At 49.1% G+C, this 23,772-nt stretch overlaps 1 protein-coding gene across 9 annotated transcripts in view; it reads left to right on the top strand.

Annotated features, from left to right (window-relative positions):
• The window catches only part of Atp2b2 (ATPase plasma membrane Ca2+ transporting 2), a 319,903-nt gene that overhangs the window by 49,770 nt on the left and 246,361 nt on the right, over positions 1-23,772 (top strand). For all 9 annotated transcript variants that reach the window (XM_036181098.1, XM_036181095.1, XM_036181094.1 and 6 more), the window contains exon 2: positions 21,677-21,722. The gene's annotated coding sequence lies outside the window, so the exon portion shown is untranslated. The remainder of the gene's footprint in view (positions 1-21,676; positions 21,723-23,772) is intronic.

Raw genomic sequence — 23,772 nt, 5'->3', positions numbered from 1 at the left:
GTTTATTTGGGCCAGAGGCTCCAGTCTGGTCATATGGCTCCTTTGCTTTCCGGCCTGTGGTGAGGTAGGAACTTCATGATGGAAGGTGTCAGGGAGGAAAAGAGCTGATCACCTCTTGGCAGCTAGAAAACAGAGCATCTAGGGGTATACTAGCTTTACTGCCCTTCAAAGGCACACCCTCATGGTCGTCTTCCCCACCCCCAGTCCCACTTCCCAGTGTCCCATCACCTATGAGCTCAGTAATGATTAACCCACTGATGAGGTTAGTAACCTGGATCAATCATTTCTCAATTGTACCACCAGCTGGGAACCAAACCTTCACTACATGAGCCTTATAGGGTGCTCTGAATAGCAACACCACAGCAGTCCGTACCTGGCCACAAGGCTCCAGGTCACATAATACAAAGCACATTTAGTACTGCCACAGACACCTAAAATCTGAACAGTTCCAGAGCTTCCTAGAAGCCTAAGTCTACATGTCCTCTGAGATTCATAGCTGACTCTCAGCCATGAGCCTTTCTAAAAGTAAAAATAAGTTGTAAGGGGCTGGAGAGATGGCTCAGCAGTTAGGAACACATACTGCTCTCTCCCTTTTTTTAATTTTTAAATTTGTTTTTGAGATAAAGCTCCCTACATAGCTCTGGCTGTCCTAGAACTCTTTATGTAGAACAGGCTGGCTTCAAACTCAGAGATGCACATGTCTATACATTCCAAGTGCTGGAATTAAAATGTGTACTACAATGCTCAGCTTGGCTGCTATGACAGAGGAGCTGGGTTTGGCTTCTAGCATCCACATTCACCATCTATAACTCCAGTTTCAAGGGATTCAACACTCTCTTCAGACTTCTACAGGTACCAGGCATGCACATGCATGCAGGGAAAACATTCATACACAGAAAATAAAATAAATAAATCTTTAAAATACTTTTAAACATAAATGACATACTTCCAAGATATAGTGCATAGAGTATGTCTGTTCTAGAAGAGAGGACTAAGAATCCTGTAAGAAGACCAAACCAAAGCAAGACTGAAACACAACAAGACTAACATTAAATCCCATAGCTCCATTTATGGTCTCAGTGACTCATGTTGTGTAGCATAAACTCCAAAGGCTTGATAATCTTCACCTCTGCAGCTGCAGCCCATGCAGCCACCCTCCCAGGCTGGCTCTGCTTGTTTTCTGCTGTTTTCCTTGGCAGATGCTCCAAGTGCTGAGATCCTCTGCTTCCTGGGTCTCAATGTGTCTTCAGCGTCCCATTGTAACTTCATGATTGCCCTCTCAGGAGCTCCCTGCTCATATCCTGACCTTGTCTCACACACTGCTCAGCCTCTCCAACCTTCTGAAACCTTGGTGGAAGGTCCCATGACCCTGTAACTCTTGTACTCTGCATACCCACAAAGCCAGCATCATGCTGTGACTCCAGGATCCACTGCCAGCATGAACAGTAACCAGACTCCCTGCAGAAGTTGTTGAGTGCTTGGTCAGCTGAGAAATGAATTCTGGGGAAATAGTTACCTGGACTGTGAGAGTGAGGTGCTGTATGCTCTCACCTCAAAGCAGCTTTTCAAAAGACTTTACTCATTGACATCCATGAGCCTATGGTGGGTAGAATCTTATTGGTTTCTGATATGGCCTCATGATGTCTTTCCAGATGTCCTGGTTTGCAGTACTTGGCTTCTTTTAAATGGTTCTAATCTCTCCAGCAGCCATACTTTACTTGAGCCTAAACTTAAACATTCTTACTTTCTGGCAAAGACGAGGGTTTTTAATCCTTCTTCTCTGCTCTTTGCTCTCAATTCCCACTCTAAATCTGGCTAAAATCAGCCAACAACAACCATTCCAAATCCTTGAAATTTCCTATATCAGGTTACTGTGTTGCCTTTAAATTCAGCTTCCTATAAAATCTCAGGACATGGACAAAGTGTGCACAAGTTCCTTTAGAGAATTTAACAGGAATGGCTTTTGGTCTGATTGACACCTGTTTTCAATGGAAACAAGAGACAAAGTATACCCTTCAAGTGACATTCTTTCTCCAGCTAGGCTCTATAGCCCATTTCCTCCAATCTCTCAGCAAGTCATCAGATTATGGACTAATGAAAGGTGAGGTCAGAGCACCCACAATCCAGTCATTTCCCCAAAATCCATATGTATGCTCTGCACTGGTGACTAAGGGCCAACACGTAAGCATGAGAGAGAGAACTTCTAGTGTTGTTGACTTGTTTTAACTGTCAGCTCAACACTACCTAGAACCCTTGGGAAGAATCTTCATGAGAAATCATCTTCTGCAGCTTGACCTGGGAACATGTCTATGGGAGACTGTCTTGGTTGCTAAGCAATGTAGAAAGACCCAGACCATTATGGGTGGCACCATTCCCTAGATAGGGTGTCCTGAATATCATCACTGGGGAGAAAGCTAGCTGAGTCAACCAAATAGGACTCATGTATTCATGTCTCTCTGCCCTTGACTGAGGATGTGATATGTGATTAGCTCTTGAGTTCCTGCCCACAGTGGACTCTAATCTGGAATTGTAAGCCAAATCAACCCTTTCTCCCCTGGTTTTCTTTTTGTCAGGACATTTTATCACAGCAATGGAAATGAAGCTAGAACCCTGGCCAAATAGAACACTAACAATTAGGTGTTCTAAGTAAAGAGGCAATTTGAGGCACAGGGGGAGATTACACAGGGTCTCTGAAAATACCTCAAATACCTCAGCATTTTATCAAAGGTGCCTGAGCACCCCTGGCCTCTGTCTTAATTAGGGTTTCTATTGCTGTGAAGAGACACCATGACCAAGGCAACTCTTATAAAAGAAAACATTTAATTGGGGTGGCTAACATTTTCAGAGGTTTAGTCCATTATCATCATGGTGTGACACAGTGGCATGCAGGCAGACATGATGCTGGAGAAATAGCTGAGTGTTCTACATCTTGACTTACAGGCAACAGGAAGGGGTCTGTGACACTGGGTTTGGCTCAAGCATATATAAGACCTCAAAGCCCACCTCCACAGTGACACACTTCCTCCAGGAAAGCCACACCTACTCCAACAAGGCCACACCTCCTATAATAGTACCACTCCCTTTGGGGGCCATTTTCTTTCAAACCATCCCATTCCACTCCCTGACCCCCAAAGGCTTATAGCCATATCATAATGAAAAAAACAACAACAACAAAAAAAAAAAAACATGTTGGGGCTGGAGAGATGGCTCAGAGGAGAGCACTGGCTGCTCTTCCAGAGGTCCCAAGTTCAATCCCCAGCACCCACATGGTGGCTCACAATCATCTATAATGAGATCTGATGACTCATATACATTAGATAGATAGATAGATCGATAGATAGATAGATAGATAGATGGATGGATGGATGGATGGATGGATGGATGGATGGATGGATAGATAGATAGATAGATAGATAGATAGATAGATAGATAGATAGATAGATGCATTCAGTCCAACTTCAAAGGTCCCCATAGTCTATCACAGTCTCAAATTTATCTAAAAGTCTAAAGTTCAAAGTCTCTTCTGAGATTTATGTAATCTCTTAACTGTAATCCCCTGTAAAATCAAAATCGTACAGCAGATCACACACTTCCAACATATAATGGCACAGGACATATACCTGCTAAAGGTGTCTAGAGGGCTGGGTAGTTCTCCCCACCACCTCTAGTGTTCTATCTTAGACAGGCACTGGTCTTGTCCCTTCTGTTTCCAGTGACCATATTGTTCGATGCCCAGAGTCCTGCAGTCTAACTTTCATTTATGTATTCTGCTTATCCTTAGTTTTTTGTGGGTGAAATCTGTTGGGTAGTGTGAAAATTCTGTGAGTTGTTAGAGTCAGAAAATCAATAAACCAACTTTATCTTTTTGGGCAATCTCTGTTAATAGATTTTTTTGGTCTCGTATGGCCTTCAACATCTGAGCCCCTAGGCTGTAGTGAGCTGAGTCCTCCAGGTTCTGCATATACAAGGGTTGTTTAGGCCTGAAGCCAGCCCTTCCCCGACCAGTCCTGAGATGAGAAGCTGGATGGCGCCTATCCACTGCCCAGGCTCCCCTGTTGCCATCTCACATTCCTGCGTATGGGTCCCTGGCTCCCACAGTCAGGAGATCTTGAGTGAGGGGCAAGCTATTTTAAGAGCTAGCAATGAAGCTGAGAGGCAGGTGTGGGCTACAGACATGGGCCTAAGGACTAGGATGGAATGACACTGCCAGGCTGATCTCCTCCCTGACTCCTGTGTAGTCAGTAGGCAAGATACCCCTGTGGTGCTTTGCATAGGGATGGCCCCATAGACGCATGTGTTCAAATGCTTGGCCTATAGGGAGTGGCACTATTAGTAGATGTGGCTCTGTTGGAGTAGGCATGGCCTTGTTGGAGGAAGTGTGTCACTGTTGAGGTGGGCTTTGAGGTCTTATATACTCAAGCTTTGCCTAGTGTGGCACACAGTCTCTTTCTGCTGCCTGCAGACCAAGATTCAGAACTCTCAGCTTCTTCTTCAGCACCATGTCTGCCTGTATGCCGCCATGCTTCTCTCCCTGATGATAATGGACTAAACCTCTGAAACTGTAAGCCAGCCCCAATTAAATGTCTTCCTTTATAAGAGCTGCCATGGTCGTGGTGTCTCTTCATAGCAATAGAAACCCTAACGAAGACAATCCCCATCTCCAGATGTGTGCTTCCTGGCTGCTGAGGGACAGAACGCATATATTTGTCAAACTAGTGATGCCATAGCCCCCCTGTTCCTTCTCACCCTGTCCCTAAGGCTGAGAAGGAAAGTTTGGGAGCCATGCTTGTAGCTTCATTCATTCCAACCCTCACTGACAGAATCACTAAGTGGTACCCAAGATACCTGTGATACCTCGGACCTCAAGGGAACTTTTGGTGGTGGTTGCCTATCTGGTCATTGTAAATCTGGCAGGATTGATGAACATGACTAATGATGTCATGCTGTGAGGATAGAAGTAGAACTGTGAGGAGGGACATCTGTAGGAATAATGCTACCTGGAAAGTTCACCAAGGCCAGACAAGACTTGGCAGAACATCCTAGACCATTCCCTCTGTCTCCTGGGTCCAGGTTCTCAGAGTACCAGAGCAGGGAGCAGGGTACACAGCAGAGCTTTTGGCTCCAGGCAAGATGGAGCACTTCTCTTCGCTCTGTTACCTTTGAGCTAAGCAGTCGTATAGCCTAGGTGTCCTCAGGCTGTCCTCAGTGGTGTGGGATAGATTCATATGGGTTCATGCTTGTGTAATTCTTCTGAATGTAAAGATTCTGAAGTTATTTAGGAGGCTTCAAGGTTGTTCTTGTAACTGAATGTTTCATTGTGTATGTAGCAGGGGAGTTTCTACCCCAGGTTTAAAACTGGAGCAGGTACCATCCTTTGCTGGTAGGAAGATGGCACATGCCACAGCATTTCCCACTCTCATGAGAAGTAGAATGCAGGTAGCCTAAGCTGGTGTTTACCATGTTCTTACAGTCCCCACTTATCACTCCTCATGACCTCTGCATGATCTCATCAGCCACCTGCCTGACTCCTGCTGCCCTCAAGGTCACAGGGGCATCAACTTTGAGACTCTTGGGTGCTACAAAATGCTATATTCTCTCAAACAGGACTAATCTCCTCTGATTTCCACTGCAGGGCCCCAAACCACATAAAAAGCACGGAACTAACTGTACATGATGCCTTACTAATGAACTCCCAAAGACTCTGGGTATACATGCGGTAGGGTTTCTGAACTGATCTATCCCCCCACTTTCATTTCCCTGACCCCAGAATGTCATCCCAGGGTCATTGTCAGGAAGACCAGAGAGGCTGGCATGCTAGCAGTGGACAAAGTTATAAGCTGAAAACATGCCACTCATCAGTGAGGTTTTAGGGTCAAGAGGCTCACAGGGATCCTTCTGGGGTATAAAGCATGCTATCGGGGTGCAGACAGCCTCTGTATTCTCCTCTTCTTCGAAGGAAACAAATCACCATATGGAAGCAGTAGTGACCCAGATGGCCAGTACTGGGCCCCCAGTCTTCTAATGCTGGGCTAAGAGCTTCCTCTCTAGTGATCCCAAGAGCCATGTTCCCATAAGGCTAGAGAAGATCCTGGGCCTTGTCTTCGTATTGGGAAGATTGCTCTCCTGAGAGAGTTGCAGATGGCCTGGGGTACCTGTGAGAGGCCTTGGGAGCCATGTTTTGTGGGCAAGAGTTATGTGGCCACCTTTTGGATGACACCTAGGCTGAGGGAGGTGGGATCACAGCTATGTTGTGACAGGTATTGGGATCCTGGGAGTCAGTGTCTCACAGTACAGCTACCGCCAACCAGCAACTTGGCTGTAAACTGGTCATGAGGCCTCAGTGGCTCTATAGGTTAGCTTCTTATCACTGTGGCAAGTACTTGAAGGAGCACCTTTTTAAAAAAAGATTTATTTTTATTTTTATTTATTTGTCTGTATGTGGTGTGCACACAGGGGTGCGGGTACCCACAGAGGCCAGAGGCCTTGGATCCTCTGGCGTTGCAATTCCAAGCAGTTTTGTGTCACTGTACATGGGTGCTAGGAACCAAACACAGGTCCTTTCCGGGAACAGCAAGTACTGCTAACTGCTGAGCCGTCACTCCTGCCCTGAGGGAGTACCCTTAGAAAAAGGAAAGCTTTGTTTTGCCTCCCGTTCTGGAGGTCTCTATCTGTGGTTGGCTGGCTCCATTGCTGTGGGCCTGTGAGGTAGTGCTGCCCAGCAGAAAGGGTGTCATGGAACACAGAGGCCTACCTCATGGTGGCCAGAAAGAACATAGTGAGGGGCCCAGGGCAGATAAAGCCCCAACAATACACCCCAGTGGCCTGGTTCCTCCAACCAGGCACCTCCCAACATTCCTCATTTCCCAGGAATGCCGTTAGATTATGGCTCCAGCAATGGCTGAATCTTAATCCACTGATTAAGGCAGAGCCCTCTTGACCTCACACCCTCTGTAACTGGACCTGCCAGCTGGGGTCCAAGTCTTTAACACATGAGACAGTGGAGAACATTTCTGATCCAGACCAGGACAGTCGCCTTGTGTGACACTTGGGAACATGTGGCCTACTGTTACAAAGGTTACAGTTGAGCATCGTGGGGAAGGCAAACTTGTCCAGCATCCCTGCAGGCTAACGCAGGCCAGGCAAGCATCTTGGCTTCGGGTTTAGAAAGTGAGCGTGGTGGAACAAGGAGGAGAGAAGCAACTACCAGTAACCACAGCTCTGCCTCACTGTGGAACGGAGACTGGTCCAGGGAGCTCACAGACGCATGTCGGACACTGGGGCACACACACACGGTCTCGGCTTCCTCGCTCAGGGTTGTTATTTTAAAAGCAAGAATAGTAAAGGTTTAGCTAGTCTCCTCTTCTTGGAGACCTGGTTCTTCTTGACCATACCAGTAATCCCCAAAATCTGTGCCTTTTCATTAAAGTCCTTATTTCCAGGCCAGATTTGGTGTCACAGACTATGATCTCAGTGACTCAAAAGGCTGAAGAGGAGGATTGTGAGGCCAAAGGTTGCCTGGGCTACAGAGAAAGTTTGAGGCCTGGAAAACTTTAGGGAGACCTTTCAAAACAAAATGTAAGGACAGGGGTGGGGATATTGGTCAGTGATAGAGTGTCTGGATTCATACCCCAGCAATGAAGAAAAAGGACCAAAAAAATAGCATCAACAAAAACCCTCTTATCATCAAAGAAGAACGTACTTAATTTTGAACAAATTCATACCACAGTGTTAATGACTGATAGGTTCTCTTCCTGGCTCAGGCTTATTTACAAGTGAGGGCTCGTTCACTTCAAAGAAGGGACTGCTTCTAGCCTAATTCCAGCAGGATGTGACCTGAGTAGGAGAACTAGATCATGTCTGGGAGGCTGGGGAAGTCTAGCCTGGAGGGATTCATGTCAGCAATCCTCAGTGGCATCAGCCTGGCCTGGAAGCCTCCCAGAAGTGTGATTCCATCAAAGTGTCCATTCCCAGATGGTCCTGTGAAGGGGGCTGTGAGCACTTCTGCTTCAGAAATGAGGAAAGAAAAGCTCAGCAATGCTAAGTCACTCATCCAGTGTCACATAGTGAGGATGTGGCGGAGCAACTATTCCATTGGTCAAGGCTAGCCCCTGCTTGGACATGTTTTTCATCCTCTTCCCTTTGTGACATTTTGCAGCTCTGACTCTTTGGTTGTGATCAGGAGTCACATAGAAACCCTGCATGTCATGACCTCAGATAACCTCCAGCCAGTAAGCCCAGAGGGAAAGAGTGCTAGATAGTGGAGATGAGCAGGACACCTCCCAAGCTGTCACAACACAGGGACCCAGTGACAGTAGGGGCCAAGACAGGCCCTGCCTAGTGTGGCCTTTACAGGGCAAAGTCATCCGGATCACTTGCAGGGTCTGCAGCTGGTTAGTTCTCTTTCCACATGTGAAAGCTGAGGGAGACCTAGAAGGGACCAGTTGGTGCCCTGAATTCCCCTGTGACAGGACAAGAACCCATTTCCAGGTAGCCTATCCCCTCGTCCTGTGCTGACATATCTCTCTGAAGCTGTTAGCTTTGCCTTGGAGCATTTCATCAATAGATTGTTCAGTTCACCAAAAGAGTACCCACCAAGCACACATGAAAGGGGGGGGGGGCAGTAGTGCACACTTGCAACTCCAGCAGAGGCAGGAGTGTTGGGAGGTTCAAAGTCAGCAAGTTTGAGGCCAGCTTGGGTTATGGGAGACTCACAAAATAGAGTTTATAAAACTGCCATGTGCCATTCCTAGGTAACAAGATGAACAAGGACAGGTAGGTCCCTGTCCCAACAGAGCTCCAATTAGGGAGAGAAAAATGTGTGAGGACCCTCTCAACACCTCAGAGTAGAATGACCTACTCCAGTGGTAACTACAGATGTCCCCAGCCCAGGTTGTGAAAAAGGGTCAGCAGTGGGGAGTGGTGGGGACTGTGGCCCTGCTAAGAGACCAGACAACCTCATGAAGATGTGAGATCCAAGGGAGACGTGTTGCTATTTTTAAGAAAATACAGAAATCTGCATTTTTCTGTGAGTTTTTTTTTTATATATATTCAAAACCGTCCAAACTAACAACAACAAAATATGTGCCCCACCTATTGCCCCAAGGTACAGAGAAGAATTTTCCAGAAGCCATTGTGAAGATAGAGGCCGTGCCAGGCCTGGGACCTGTCTGCTGGCTCAGTCCAGTCCTAGCCCGTTCAGCGCTGGGTCCCCTCCCTTCTTAGGGTCTGACAGTATCTCAGGGCATCTCTCCTGGTGTGCTAGCCCCCCTGACCCTTTGTCTGTCAGAAGGGAAACTGCAAGAGGCTAGAGAGATAGCTCAGTGGTTAAGAGCATTGACTGCTCTTCCTTAGCACCTAGGTTCGATTCCAGGCACCCATATGGTTGCTCACAGTGACCTTCCAGTTCCAAGGGTTCTAACACACTCTTCTGACCTCTATGGGTATGCACCAGGCACTCACATGGTGCACAGACATACCTGTGGGCAAAACATGTATTACATATAAAATATAACAAATATAAAAAAGTTTTTTTTTAAAAAAAAAAAAGAAAGAAAGAAAGAAAGAAAGAAAGAAAGAAAGAAACCAGGATATTAACATTGCAACACTTTCCAGACACTGAAGACCAAAGTCACTCCTGGCTATGTCTCACATGCAGTTTTAGCTCTTGCTCAAAAGGGTCCCCTAAAGAGGGTCCCATGTCTCCTCCTGTAGCTGGCAGAGCATGCCATGCATGGTGCCCCCAGCTCTGATCCACCTAGCTGCAGGGCCAGTGCAGGGCCCTCTGGGCAGGGGTCCTCTGTATGCCCAAAGCAGCCCTTCTGAATGTCCATCTTCCTCAAAGCCTGGCTCTCTGGGTGCCTGTCCTAAGTGGCAGATACTGAGGTGTCCTTGATTAGACAGGTGACGAAGGAGTGAAGCGCTCTTAGCATTGGATAGAGCTGGGTGTGAGTCCTGGCTCTCCCCTTTGCCAGCTGTGTGACCTGGGGCAGATCCCTTCACCTCTCTGAGCCTCAAGAGTCCTCATCTGTGAAATGGGCTGATGATAAAAACCTATAGAGTTTGTATCTGCCTGCTACTAGGTTGTTCATAATATAATATAATAAATATAATATAATATAATATAATATAATATAATATAATATAATATAATAACATTAATAATAACACAACAGTGTGTAGCTCAGCCAGTTAAGAAACAGGAAGAATGGAATAGCACCAGGTTCTACAAATACCTGTTCTGCATGATCCCTGTTTTAACTCCTTTAAGACTTGAAGGGACACTAAGCAATGCCCACCAGGAGCCCCCACACACACACACACACACTGAGCACATAGCAGATACAGACTCATTTGATCCCTGCCCCTACTCTGAGCTGGAAAACCGTTTGAGGAAGCTGAGGCACCAAGGTGGTAAGGATGGTGTTCCTTGCCACCATACCAGACGTGCAGCTGGCTGAAAATCAAGCCAGGACCTGTCTCGGCTCAGAAGCACCTTTGCCCCCTTTTCTGCTCCATTTACTCTGAAGCATGGGTTCAGTTTGGAACCATGTGCTCAGAGGAAGAGGAGACCAGGGAGGCATAGATTCCAATCGCAGCCTTCCTTCACCTCTGCAGTGGGCTGACCTCTCACCTGATAATCAACGACAGGAAATGGAGTCCACAAGAAGTGTGGCAGTGCTTTTAAGTACTCAACAAACCGCAATCTTCATGTCCCCTGAGCTGAGGAAATCAGGCCTTGGAAGTTCAGTAGTCAGGATTGAGAAACTGTTGCAGTTAAAGCCCGGAAGTGTTGCCAATGAGCATTTGAGAGTCTGGCTCAAACCAGCACCGGGCACAGCCCCACATGTAGTTGTGAGAATGCCTGGTTGGTCCCTGGGGTGGGGGCTCACTGGGCACCTGATGGCATCCAGTGGCATTCCCTCTGGCCTGACCTGCGGTCTTGGCAGGCAGAGGTGGGTGTATTTACAGAGGCGCTGAGCTGAGCACCCTCTGTGCATCCCGCCCCCACCCATGTGGGTTGTAAAAGGATTGCTGCTTGGCAACATTTTGTTTCAATGAATCGAAGCCAGGGATTAATAGAGTTTGGGAGCTGAGCTGCCTGCTTGGTAGGAGGTAGAAAATAAACAGAGCTTGAAGAAAGTTGATGTGTGCAGTAACAGCTTTTAGAACAAGCATGCGCAGGTAAGGATTAGGGTGTGGCGCCAGAATGCCCAGAAGCGTCCTGGGTCCCATCCCTGCTTGACAACTTCTCAGCTGTAGGGGTCTCAACTCTCTGGCAATAACTCATCAGAGGGAATAGGAAGACGACATGATGCACTCGCAGTGGGGGCAAGGTGTCCTGTGTGTTCAAATGACATTCACCGAACATCTGTAGCAATCACAGCCCTGAACTGTATTGTGCCCCCATGGAAAGTCCACTATGAGAAAAAGATGCCTGCTAGGACAGTCATCCAGGGTTCACAGAATCTGAATTTGCAAACCCACCTTCCTGCCTGGCTACTGGCCAATCAGCACTTTATTTTTTTTTTTTAACCAATCAGAGCAACACATTTGACATACAGACCATCCCACAGCACCCACCCACTTGGTGTGCATGGTTTGTAATCCCAGACCAGTGACATGGTGCTCTCCTGGCCATTTGTGGTCGCAGGCAGAGTGAAAAATGAGTCACCTGCAAGCATGCTCCCACCTGAAGCAAACAGGGTCACACTCTGCCTTCGAGGGTCAGCTCTCATGCTATGAACAAGTATGCTTCTGGTGGTCTCTACAAGGCCACAGTTTTCTCATTCTGTGCTTCATGGGGATGGTGTGGCTGTTTACAATGGCTCCCACACAAAGTGTTGATCGTGCTGTGTTCTATGGCTCAAGAAAACAGAAAAAGTGTGTAGGAGGTGGGCTGTGTTCGTGCAGATGTTAGAGTGTTCGCTGCTATGAGTTCAAGGCCAATGAATATATTCCCTATACCTGTAATAAAATTTCTGAGATGATCCAGAAAGGTATGGTGGTCTGAATGAAAAAGGCCCCGGGTAGGCTCAGGTGTTTGAACATTTGGCTCCTGGTTGGAAGCACAATTTGGAGATATAATAGAAGTTGTAGGAGGGGAGCCTTGCTGGAAGAAGTATACCACTGGAGAGGGGGGTACACTTTGAATTTATAGCCTTGTTCCCACTTCCAGTTTGAGCTCTGGGCTTCCTGTGTATGGTCCAGATGTGAGTTCTCAGCTTCCTGCTCCTGCCACCATGCCTCACCCACCATCATGGATGTCTAGACCACATGGACTCTCCCTTGAGTTGTTTTGGTCATTGCATTTTATCACAGCACCAGAAACATAACTACTACAAAATGTTTGCTTTAAATTGGAGAGATGGTGCAGCAGTTAAGGGTGTTCACTGCTCTAGCAGAAGACCGAGTTTGGCTCCAAGCACCTATCCTGTGGCTCAGAGCCTCCTGTAACTCCAGATCCCGGGGATCTGTCACCCTCTTCTGGCCTCCAAAGGCACTGCATGCATGTGCACAGTGCCCATCCACACATCCACACAAATAAATTTTAAGGGGGAGGAAAAGAAACTCACAAAGTTTTGGCTGACTGTGGTGTTACACTCCTATAATCCCAGCACTAAGGAGGCATAGGCAGGCAGGGATCTGTTGAGTTCAAGACCAGCCTGGTCTATATAGTGAGTTCCATGCCATCCAGGGCTATATAAGGAACCCTGTCTCAAAAAACCCAAAAGAGGTTTGCTTTTACTCACATCCCTTAGTACCTGACTGCTTTATGCCTGTGGTAGCTTAACACATCATAGTAGGATGGGACAAGGGACAGAAGAGGGATGCTCACCCCATCGAGGGTAAGCCATAAAAGAGATGGAAAGGACACGTCAGGGACCCAAAATTACCTTCCAGGGCACATCTGCAGTGGCCTGGCTTTCCTACACCTGACCCCAGCTCCTAAAGGTCTCAACAATGCAGGACTTGGGGACCAACTTCAACACCAGTAAATACTGGGCATTTAAACAACAAACACTGCAAGATAAAAGTCTCTTCAGGGGCATCGAAGGGGCCTAACCCTGTGCTCACCTGAGAACAATGGTCCCAAACTCACAACTTCTGTTCCCAGTGACTTCAGAGGTCAGGACTTCCTTGAATCAGAGAACTCAAAGTACCAGGAGAGTTTCTATGGCTACTGTTTCATTGTTTTGGTTTGTTTGCTTTTCTTTTGTTTTTGTGAGGGGGGGGGTGTTTCACTCTGTAGCCCTGGCTGGCCTGGAACTCATGTAGACCAGGCTGGTTGCCTACACCACCATGCTGGCCTTAAATAGTCTCATGTTTCTAAAGGGAGTTAGGCCAACTATGTTGATGCACACCTATAATCCCAGCATAATGGGAGGTGAAGGCAGGATGATCAGGAGTACAGGGCCATTATCTGTTACATAGTGAGTTTGAGGCCAGCCTGGGTTACTTAAGACCCTGGTTGGGGATGTGGAGTATCAGAATAGAGTTGAGACTTCCATGTTTTGACAGTTACTGAGGTGGTTGAGTACTTTCAGGAAGACAGTGAAGGGGTGGGGGGGTAATAGCCTATGGAGTCCATGCCCAGCACTGTTAATGCCATTGTCTTGTTCAGGAATGCCCCCAACCACAGCTGTCACAGTCTGAGAGGTTACAGCGGAACTCTAGGTTTGGGGCTAGGGTGGGTACTAGACAGCTTTCAGGCCTCACTTCTGCATAATAGCCGCCTGGGTAACAGCCACTTCTGACTGCAGTCCTTCTGTGGCCAACATTATGTCCTGCTGCCCAGTGGATGGTTACTTCACACTGGTTTCCTGTGTCCACTTTCCTCCATGATGCTGTAGCCAGCCCCCCTTTTCTACTTCCCTTCCTCTCACAGCCCCCCATCTTTCTCAGGTGTACCCTGTGGGGCCCTGGGTGCAGGTTCCCACATCTCTATTCTTGACAAATGCCATGTGGCCCCTCATTCTTGACTTTACATGATGATCACTCAAGTCCACCAACATACTGTACCCCATCTGCCACAGGGCCTTTGCACATGACAAGCCTACTCTTGTTCCCAAACCCACTCATCTTGCCACACCTCTGCCTGCTCCTTCTGTCTAACCTTGAGCCCGCTGTGTCGCTTCCCTAATGTCATTGCCCCCAAGGAAAAGTGTAGCTCCCATTTCACCTCCTCCTCACATGACCTGTGTCCAGCAACCTTTCTAATTTATTTGAGTGACAATTTAATAAAGAGGCATCCGACCATAAGCTCTGTAAGGCCAGCCCTCAACAGACACTTCCCAGGTGAGAACACACCTGTCCCTGCTGCACCTTGGGGAGAATCCTAATGAGTAATGCCCCAGCTCAGCCATGCAGTTACCAGACAGAACAGATCTCCTGGCCCTGTCACAACCTTGTCTGTGTCACAGAAGTGAAGCTTTGCCTTTTTTAAGCAAAGAGGCTTGCAGGGACAGTTAGAGCACACAACCAGCAAGGGTTGGGCCTGAACTAGAGCCCTGACTTGACTGATGCAGAGCCTGGGCTCCGGGCCCCTCCTTGCTGTCTCTGCCTCATGTTTTCCTTCTGTCTGTCTGTCTGTTGACTCCACACTGCTGTTTGCAGTCAGGGGATGCTGCAGCCAGGGCCTCAGCATCCGCCTTCACCACTCTCCCTGCTTCTTCTCCCTTTATAGGAACTGGGCTGTCTCCAGGGTCTTTGCACACTCCTACAAAAGGAGCTCTCCACATAGAGCAGCCAGTCTGCTGGTAGGCCCAGCATCACTGCACAGCCTTGGCTTCTCTCAGCCATGCAACACTGAGACAGAGAAATGTATTTGACTTAGCCTCCTGTGTTAGACAGGGGGATACTGAGGTCCATCAATGGGTCAGAGAATTTGTATCAAAAACAAAGAAAAAGCCAAAGCCCTGTCTGGCGTGGGATCAGAAAGGTCACCACTCATTCTCTCATCTCAGAGAACTTCCTTCTACTTCTATAAAGAATGGAAACGTGTGGACAGGTAAAGTGGGGCAGGTGATCCTAAGTGACCAGAGGTGTTGTAGTGATTCACTCATGTATCCACTCATCCATCTATCATCTGCCATCTGTCCATCCCCTTCTCTCTCCATCTGTCTCCATCTACCATCCATCCTTCTAATCCGATCATCCACCTATCAGCCATCAATCCTCCCATCCACTCATCCATCATCCATTTATCCACCTATCCACTTATCCACCCATCCACTCATCCATCCATCCACTCATCCATCCATGCACTCACCCCTCCCTTCTTTCTCCATCCATCTACCCATCTATCTCTTTCTCTGTCTGTATCACCCCCGACTCACCCGTCCATCCACCCACCTGCCCTCTTTTCTCTCCATTGTTTATCTGTCTTCTATCCAGGCATCCGGCTACACCCTTCTGTGGTTGTCACTGAGCTCTGACTCCGTGACTGACTTCCTGGGAGAGGAGCAGACTCATTTGCAGCCTCCTTGCAGCTTGCAGGACCTGGCGGTGCAGGGCCAGAAGCCTGCATTTCCCCTGAGCTGAGATGGCTGCACTAATGGAGGGGTCTACTCTTGGCCACACAAGGGACAACTAAACAGAAGTGTACAGTCACCAACCCTGAGGGCTTTGTCTCAACTCTTATGAACACTGGCTGCTGTTCCTATCAAGGATCCTGACTCCTGTAAGAGTACCTACGTGAGCTGTGGCAGATTCCCAGAGCTCAGCCTTTCACAGCCTTCCCTCCATAGCTGCCAATCAGACTGCCTATGATGAAATTCCTTCCTGGTTTCATTTTTATTTAGATAAGCTTAGTTTGTTGTTGAAGTTGTCATTGTTACCAAAATAAACTTATTTTAGAATGAAACTTCAGTGCTACCATAAATGAACAAAGCAGCAATCACACATAGAAATAACAATTAGGAAATTTGAAGAGATGGAGGATCAAGAATCAAAGGTTAGTCTGCTACAAAGTGAGTTTGAGGCCACCCTGGGCTACATGAGGCCAGCCTGGGCTACATCAGGCCCTGACTCAAAAACAAAATAAACAATTGAAGAAGATTGGCTGCTAGGGTCCTTAGAGTAAGGGTGAACAGCACTTCTGGTCTGTAGGAGGCCACGCTCCCTACTTCAGAATGCTCCCCAAGGAGCTGGCCCACACTGAGCTGATGTCTCTCCTTAAGTTCTGTGTACACCACCTGTCACTAGGGGACAATGAAGACGGGTCACCCTGAGAGCCATGGGGCCATTCCCACCATAGGCAGAGCCCTGAGTGCTGCCCTGACCACTGTCCTCTGTGGATACTCTTGAACTGGCCACACCGAGACCTCCAGGAGGCTGAGGTCAGGAAGTGGAATGGATTCTGTAACCCAACCTTGTGGGTGTGCGTCACACCCTGACCTCTGAGGAAAAACAAGACAGAAAGCGGAACCCAAGCCTAGCAGGTGTCAGGTGTAGCCCTCCCTCCCAAAGACCTTAACCCTGGCCATGACACCCCTAGTCCCTAAAGCCCAGACAGTATAAGGCCCCCAGATGTGGCCTTTCTAAATGTCTCACATACAGCCAAGTCAAAGCAGAGAGAGAGAGAGAGAGAGAGAGAGAGAGACGCTTCATTCAGCCCTGCCACTGATCAGTGACTCATACAATCCTTCCCCTCCTCTGGTAACATGTGTCTGTGGAACCAGAAGCCCCAGGCCTGGGCTGGGCTCCAGCACCCCTGCACGTCCCATCACCCTCCCCTGGAGCAGCAAAGCTAGTGTCAATTGTGTCCCTTATCTGAAAAAAAAAAATGTCCCATGATGGACTCCAATTTCAGAAGGGTATTTAGGATCTGAGAACTGCCACTGGCTCTGTGCACACACAAAGGGGCCCACTTTCTTCTGTGGTCTTGGCTCCTGCCAGGTGCCAGCCACTGGGAGGGTTATCCCTGCCTGGTCCCAATCAGAACAACCCAGTTAAAGAAGGAGGGGTAGATGGGCAAGGACTAACAGCTGTGGTGTGGTACACACCTCAATCTATTCTTCATTGTCCCATCCAGTCGGGGCTGGTGTTTGACACACAAGGCTGCGAGAGCCCTGGGAGCTGCTTGGAGCTCAACACTCACCAAAGCCACTACGGCCCTAGTCACACGTTCTAAACATGTTGAAGTAGTGTCCCCCAATTGTTCCTCCTCGGGATCACATGGCCTGCTGCTGCAGAGAAAATACACCTGCTAGTGGAATACAGAGATTTGGGAGATGGGGAGAGTAAGATCTGGGAGGGGGCATCCTCCTGTCTTGGCCAGAAATGAAACAGGAACATTGTGCAGAGGTTACCCAGAGAGGGTGAAATTCCACACCCCAGGTTCCTACTGGCAGAGTGGGCAAGGTGCCTGAGACATCAGTAGGGCCGCCTCTCTTCAGAGCATGTCCTGAGGAATGCTAGGTGACTCCAGAAGAGATCCTGAGATCAAGCAGGGTTGGGAAAGGCTGGGTTGAGCAAGCCGAAGTATCCATCAGACAGCACTTGTGAGAATGCCGATGTATTCATTCTCTTGTGGAGTCAACAGAAGGGGCCCAGCATGAGACAGTCCTTTGGGACTTCCACTTGTGATATCCAACTTAGAGAATGCTAAGGATTGGTGTTTCCCAAAGTTCATTCTGGTGACTTGAATGTAGGCCAAAACCCAACCCCCAAACAGGGACACTCAAGCTAGAGACAGGCTGCCATTTTCCCAGCATCCTACCAGAAGCAGAGGCCAGCCTTGAGATGACGACCCAAGGCTCTGAGAAACAACTTGTTTGGGGTATATGCATTGGGTCTTGGGACTCACATGAGCTGAAGTAATCCTGGAGGAGGCAGGAATCCTACTGAAGAATCAGTGAACACGAGTCAATGCCCCCATGACTTTATGGACCAGCCAGCAAAAAGCCAGGTGCATGCTGGAACCTCATTGGCCCCGTGTCTGCCCAGAAGGGGAGCTCAGGGTTCCCCAAAGTTATTCCCTGCGGACTTGCAAAGGGTGATTGCTCTTTAAAGTGCATCTCTAAGAAGCCTACTGATTGGTGCCATACAGCCTTCCTACTTCACCTACCCAGGAATCCAGGTGGCTGGCTGCTCTTCAGTGACTTTTGCCTTTACTCTTCCCTACAGGCTTTTCATTAGCCTCTGTGAGGCGCGCGCACAAACACACACACACACACACACACACACACACACACACACACACACAACCCCTCTGCGGTGGCTGCTGCAGAGTGGGAAGGGTTAAGCCTCATGCCCAAGTTTGCCAGTACCCCCGATTCAGCAGAGCCACCACTGCCCCAGTGCATGGAGGAGAAATCTGTGGCTGAGGAACAGAGGCCTAGGAACGAGGCCTTAAATGATGGTGCCAGCTCCCCAGCCTTGTCCTGTTTTCGCTTCCAGCTCACTTGCGACATTGGTCCCCTGCATTCTGGCTGCTATCACAGGGGCCCTACTTCTCTGCAGCACTAACTCAGCTCTCCTGAGGTCTGGTCACCACAGGCTGGGGTCAAGGCTTGAGATTCAACTGTGCTCCAAGGCTGCTGCCCCCCTCAAGTCAGCTGACTGTAAGGGGATCCAGGTGATAAGGGTTCACCTGCAGTTCAGAAGGGCATGGAGTATGAGCTGATTGATGCTTGTGACAACTTCTGGCTCTCATCCCTACTCCCCCATGCTGGGACTCGACTCGGTTCCTCAGGTCATTCCTTGGGCCATTCCAGAATCTTCCATACTAAAAGGTGGGGGAGTGAGCAGCTTTTGTTCCCTCTCAGCCTTTGTCATTATTCATGGATAGAAAAATGTGATTACAGGTCCGTAACCATGGTCAGCTAGGACAAAACCTTAGCAGGGATGATACCCAAGAACTGCCCTCCTGGGCCGAGGGATGGGGTCTCCTTTCCTCCATAATGAAAAATTCACCAGCCAAGGCAGATAACTCATCAATCTTTCATCCTAGTCCTTGCTGGGGGAGATGAGGCACCACTGTGAACTAGACCTTGCTGCCTATGGCCTGGGGACAATACCCCCATCTCCATGAGCTCAGGGCCTTAGGTGGGGAGGAAGCCTTTGTGGCTTCCCAGAAAGGGCACTAGGCAGGACCAGTGGCCAATTCCATGCTTTCTGCTTGCTGTAGAAGAGGGTCACAAAAGAAGTGTGTGGCTAGAATATTACTCAGCCATAAAAAAGAGTGAGATTCCCATCACTGAGCAACAGGAGAACATTAGGTTAAGTGAAATAAATCAGGCACAAATACTGTTTGTTCTTAGCTTAAAATTTTGATCCAGCAGAATAGAGCAAGATAATAGTAGTTACCAGAGCCTGGGGGAGGTGGGGGAAGGAGACGGGATCTTGATGGGCACAGGGTATCAATGGGTGAGAGCATCTGCCAACGTCTTCAGAAAGTTGACTGACAACCACATAGTATGTATTATGATATGACTAGCAGAGAGGATGGTGAGTGTTCCTAAAACAGAGATGATGAATGCCTAAGCTGATGGGAGTTACAGTGATCCCATCAGATCAACACACATGATAGTCCTATGTTGAAGTATCACACTGTACCCCACAAATGTCTACAGTTTGTCTTATGGAGCAAGTGTCAGGAAGCATCACCATAGCCATGTGGTTAGCACTTCTGTATGTGGATCTCAGTGGGCACCACATGTGAGGACCCCTGTGCAGTCTAGGACAGGCTCGGCGGCAGCAGCTGCCTACTGGCCATGCTCTGTTGCCCCAGGGCTGACCTGCCCTGTATACACATGTTCCACAGCTTCCCTGGGACTCCCCCTCTGTATTATAAGATCATCAGTATTTGCCTAAGGATCAAGAGAGGCTCCTGTTCAGCCTAGGGGTTGAGGGCAGCTTTGCTGGAGGTCTGGCTTTGGAACAATGGAAGTCAGTGGCCACAGCCAGTAGGGAAGGACAGCCTGCAGGCAAACAGATCCTTGGCTCTGCCACTTCCTGGCCATTGCAATCCCTGCCCTTGTCCTCAGTTTCCCCAGCTGTAAAAGTCACGTGCTTGAGAAACACTTGGCTTTCCTCTGGAGTCTGGGCCTGGAGGCCTGGAGGTGGTTCCCGGACATCTGCTCATCTTTTGCCCAGAACGATCTAAGGAGGATGTTTCAGACTGCCTGCTCTGGCCCGTGACTGCCTTCCTGTCAGAGGCCTGATGTTCCCCGTGATTCTGCACCTGGGTCTCTGTAAACTCGGGCCAGGATGCTTTTCTAGGAAAGGGACAGCCCAGCGCCAGTCTAAGAGGAACAAGAAGGGGTGCCATGGCAGGGAACAGGTGTGAGGTGGCAGGGCAGATTCAAGGACAGGACCCTGGGTGGGGGAGGGGTGACAAACAAAGCCAACAGTGCAGGCTGAGGCCACCAAGCAGAGCCGAGAGTGTCCACATGCCCAGTGCTGATGCACAGTCACAGGGCAGAACCCAGGGATTGTAGGGTCTAGTTACCCCAGGCTTGGGACTAAAGGGTGTGGGGAGAGTGGGCCCTGTGGGGAGGAACAGGGGGTACAGGGGCACAGGGGCGTGAGGCCAGATGTTGGGTATTTGCTCCTTGCCCTTCTCAGCCTGGTTAGGTGCCCTGGAAGTGTCCTGATGGGCTGTGTCAAGACTCCAGTCCTGTTCTTCTTTCTGCTAGGTCTGGCCAGTAAGGAGCTCTAGAAAGATCGAAGGGAATGTATGGGTGGAGGCACACTAAAGTCTGCAGTCTGCTCCTTCTCATCTGGGACCTGTTGTTTGTCCAGCAGGAGCTGTCTTTCCCTCACTACCCTTCCAGGGCCTCCGTGTGGACCCCTCCCCCACCCCATCCAAACCAGGGACACCAGGAGGGGAATCCCCGCCTGCCTGTGCTGCTGAGCAGCCCCATCCTGGGAGGCTTCCTGCTCCTGTCTACACCTGTGCCAACAGCTCCACTACTACTCAGCCCTCCTTAGATGACATGGTGTCCCCAGGACCCTGATTGGCTCAGTCCCTTGGCTCCCAGAGCAGGCTATAGGCATCGTGGCTCTGGCCCTTTCACCCCCTCACCTCCCAAGGGACAGGTCTAGGCCTCTCCATACCGAAATCTGAGTTGCCAGATGTAGCTAGATCCATCGCTCTGGGATCATATAGTGAAAGGAGAGAAGGACTCCTGAGAGCTGTCACCTGACCTGTACTTGTGCGTGGTGGCGTGTGTGATCCCACACACATACATCATTGTCCTGGCTGGTTATTTCTCAACTTGACACAAGCCAGTGTCATCTGGGAAAAGGAACCTCAGTTGAGAAAACGCCTCCATCACATTTGAGTTTTATTGATCAACGACTGACGTGGGTGGGTCCAGCCCACTGTGGGGGGTGTTACTCCTAGGCGGGTGGGCCAGAGCTGCATAAGAGAGTAGGCTAAGGAAGTCATGAGGAACAAGTCAGTCAGCAGCCGCCCTCTGTTGCCTCTGCTTCACTTCCTGCCCCGACTTCCCTGAGTGATGAAGTAAGACCTGGGAGTTGTAAGCTGGAATAAACCCTTTACTTCCCTTTTGGTCATGAAGTTTTACAGTGCAATAGAAACCCTAACCAAGACAACCATACATACACAAAACAAATAATGTTGGTTTTTTAATTTAAATTAAAACAGTAAAGTCTGAACCCCTGGCTGCCAAGCTCCCTAATGTGTGTTTCCGGTTTTGTCTTCCTGCAGGGTTCACCACCCTCAGAGTGTGGACTGACGGCAGCCCAGGGGACAGGTGAGTTAGCGTGGCTTTCACTTGTGTGCATATGCCAGCTCTGGTGATGGCCACACTGAGAATTACAGACCCCTGTGTGTGTCGCCTACCACCCAGACACCCAGCTTCTTCCCCCAGACCCCACACAGAGAGAGGGAACCTGAGAAAGAGGTGGAAAAGCCTGGGCTGGTGTTCTGACTCTTTTCTTTGGCTGGAGTTCTGGAGCCCCTGGGACATGTCTCTCAGACAAAGAGCAATATGCTTTTGTGGATATGTGGCCATTTTATCAGTCATTCACGCTGTGGTATCTTTTCACTGCATTTTAAAAATGGATCCATTTCAGATTCATTTTCTATTATCATCTCATTGAGGCCAGCACACCGAGGGGGCTTTTTTAAAGTGAAGGTGAGGGGCCTCTGGAACTGGAGAAAGCAAAGCACTGTGCATGAAACGTGCTCAGCAAGGACTAGGGAGCCTGCCAAGGAAATTCCCTGGAGCCCACTGGCTGCTCTGAGCTAGGCATTCTTGGCCTCTGTCCTGGGCAGGATGAGAGTTCTATGGGCTAGCCTGGGCCTTTCACCCTCTGTGAAAGATATCTGAGGCTCTAAGGTACTTGTTTACAAGCAGAGGACTGGAGGAGACACAATGCCTCTGCCTGGGGGCCTCCTTGGGAGTGTAGCTGGTCCTCCCTTGCCTGGTAGGTGTGTGTGGAGCTGGCTCTCCTCCCAGAGAGTGTTTGATAGGAGGGCAGCCTTCTCCAGCTACCTGGCTGACTGGTGGGGCTTAAATCAGTCCTCTATGGCACACTCTGAGGGGAATGGGGAAGAAGCCCAGAAACTTTCATCGGATCACCTGTGGGGTAGCTATGACAATTGTTAGACCTGACCGGAAGGGCACAGATGGCTTCCGTGTACCATGATCCATGTAATCGACTTGCATGATGCTACTGTTTCTTTCCAAATGTCGTCTGCACCAGTCTAGGAAACGGACACCATTTGCTGTAGAAATGGTCTGATTAGATTGGCACCTGCAGGGGTCAGAGCTTTGGGAGCCGGGTTCGGTACTGCTGGCAGGTGATCGTGGAGGAGCTGGCCCCCTGCTCTGATTTGGTAGTCACCTGAGCAGGTCTTTGGATGCTGAAAGGACCTGGTTTGGCACTTAGGCTTAGGTCTGAGGACATGGTGTGCATCTAAGTAAGGGCTTCTGGTTTTCTGGCTTCTTCCCACAAGGATGTAAAAGGGAGTCTCTTTATCAGCTCAACCTGAGGACAAGGTGGGAGGAGACTGAGGCACAAACCTGAGGTCAGACCACACCAAGGAGGAAGGAGTGGACCCCAGGCTCACATATCACCACCCTTGCTGGAGATGACAGATAGAACATGCCTCCCAGTTTTACTCATTTCTGTCCAGGAATATTCTGATGAGTGTTTTGTGTGCCTCCTGCCTTTATCTCTGTGACATGTCTAGTCAGTGCACCCTCCTCTGGATGTCACACAGCTGTCCCCTCAGTAGTGGAGTTAATGTAGCCAGAAGAGCAAATGGCGGGTGAGCATGTTGACCATTACAAGTCCCCACCAGGACCCTGGCCCAACCTCTACAGAAAGGGTAACCTCCATTCTCCAGCCCGGCATACCAGAGTGTGCCCTCCTTGTAAGTAAGAAGGCAAAACAGGTGCCATGATGGCCTTCAGAAACTCCTAGAGGTGTCCTGCTCAGATCCTGGGGCCAGAGTAGACCCTAGTACACATGGATCCTGCCCCAGGACATTGTGGGTAACATGTGAGCCCCTGGTCTTTCGAGACATGCAGAACTGAATACCGGACACTCAGACTGCTCCCTTTCCATCTGTAAAAAGGCTCCCCACTCCACAGTGTCAGAAAAACAGCCAGACCACCCCTTTCCCTTCTGTCCCTTGCCTCCTGTTCTCCCCTGTCCTTTCCCTGGCCTTCTCACTTAAAGGACACCTTCATTTCAGCCAGTGATGGGAGCCACTTTCTTGTGTTGACAATGACAGGAATTACCCAGGTTTCTCTTCCTTTTCTCTTTGGAAATGTTTAAAATTGTGTCGCAGAC

This window comes from Onychomys torridus, chromosome 3 (assembly GCF_903995425.1).
Source record: "Onychomys torridus chromosome 3, mOncTor1.1, whole genome shotgun sequence".
NCBI lineage: Eukaryota > Metazoa > Chordata > Mammalia > Rodentia > Cricetidae > Onychomys > Onychomys torridus.
This window is presented reverse-complemented; position numbering and strand designations above follow the sequence as displayed.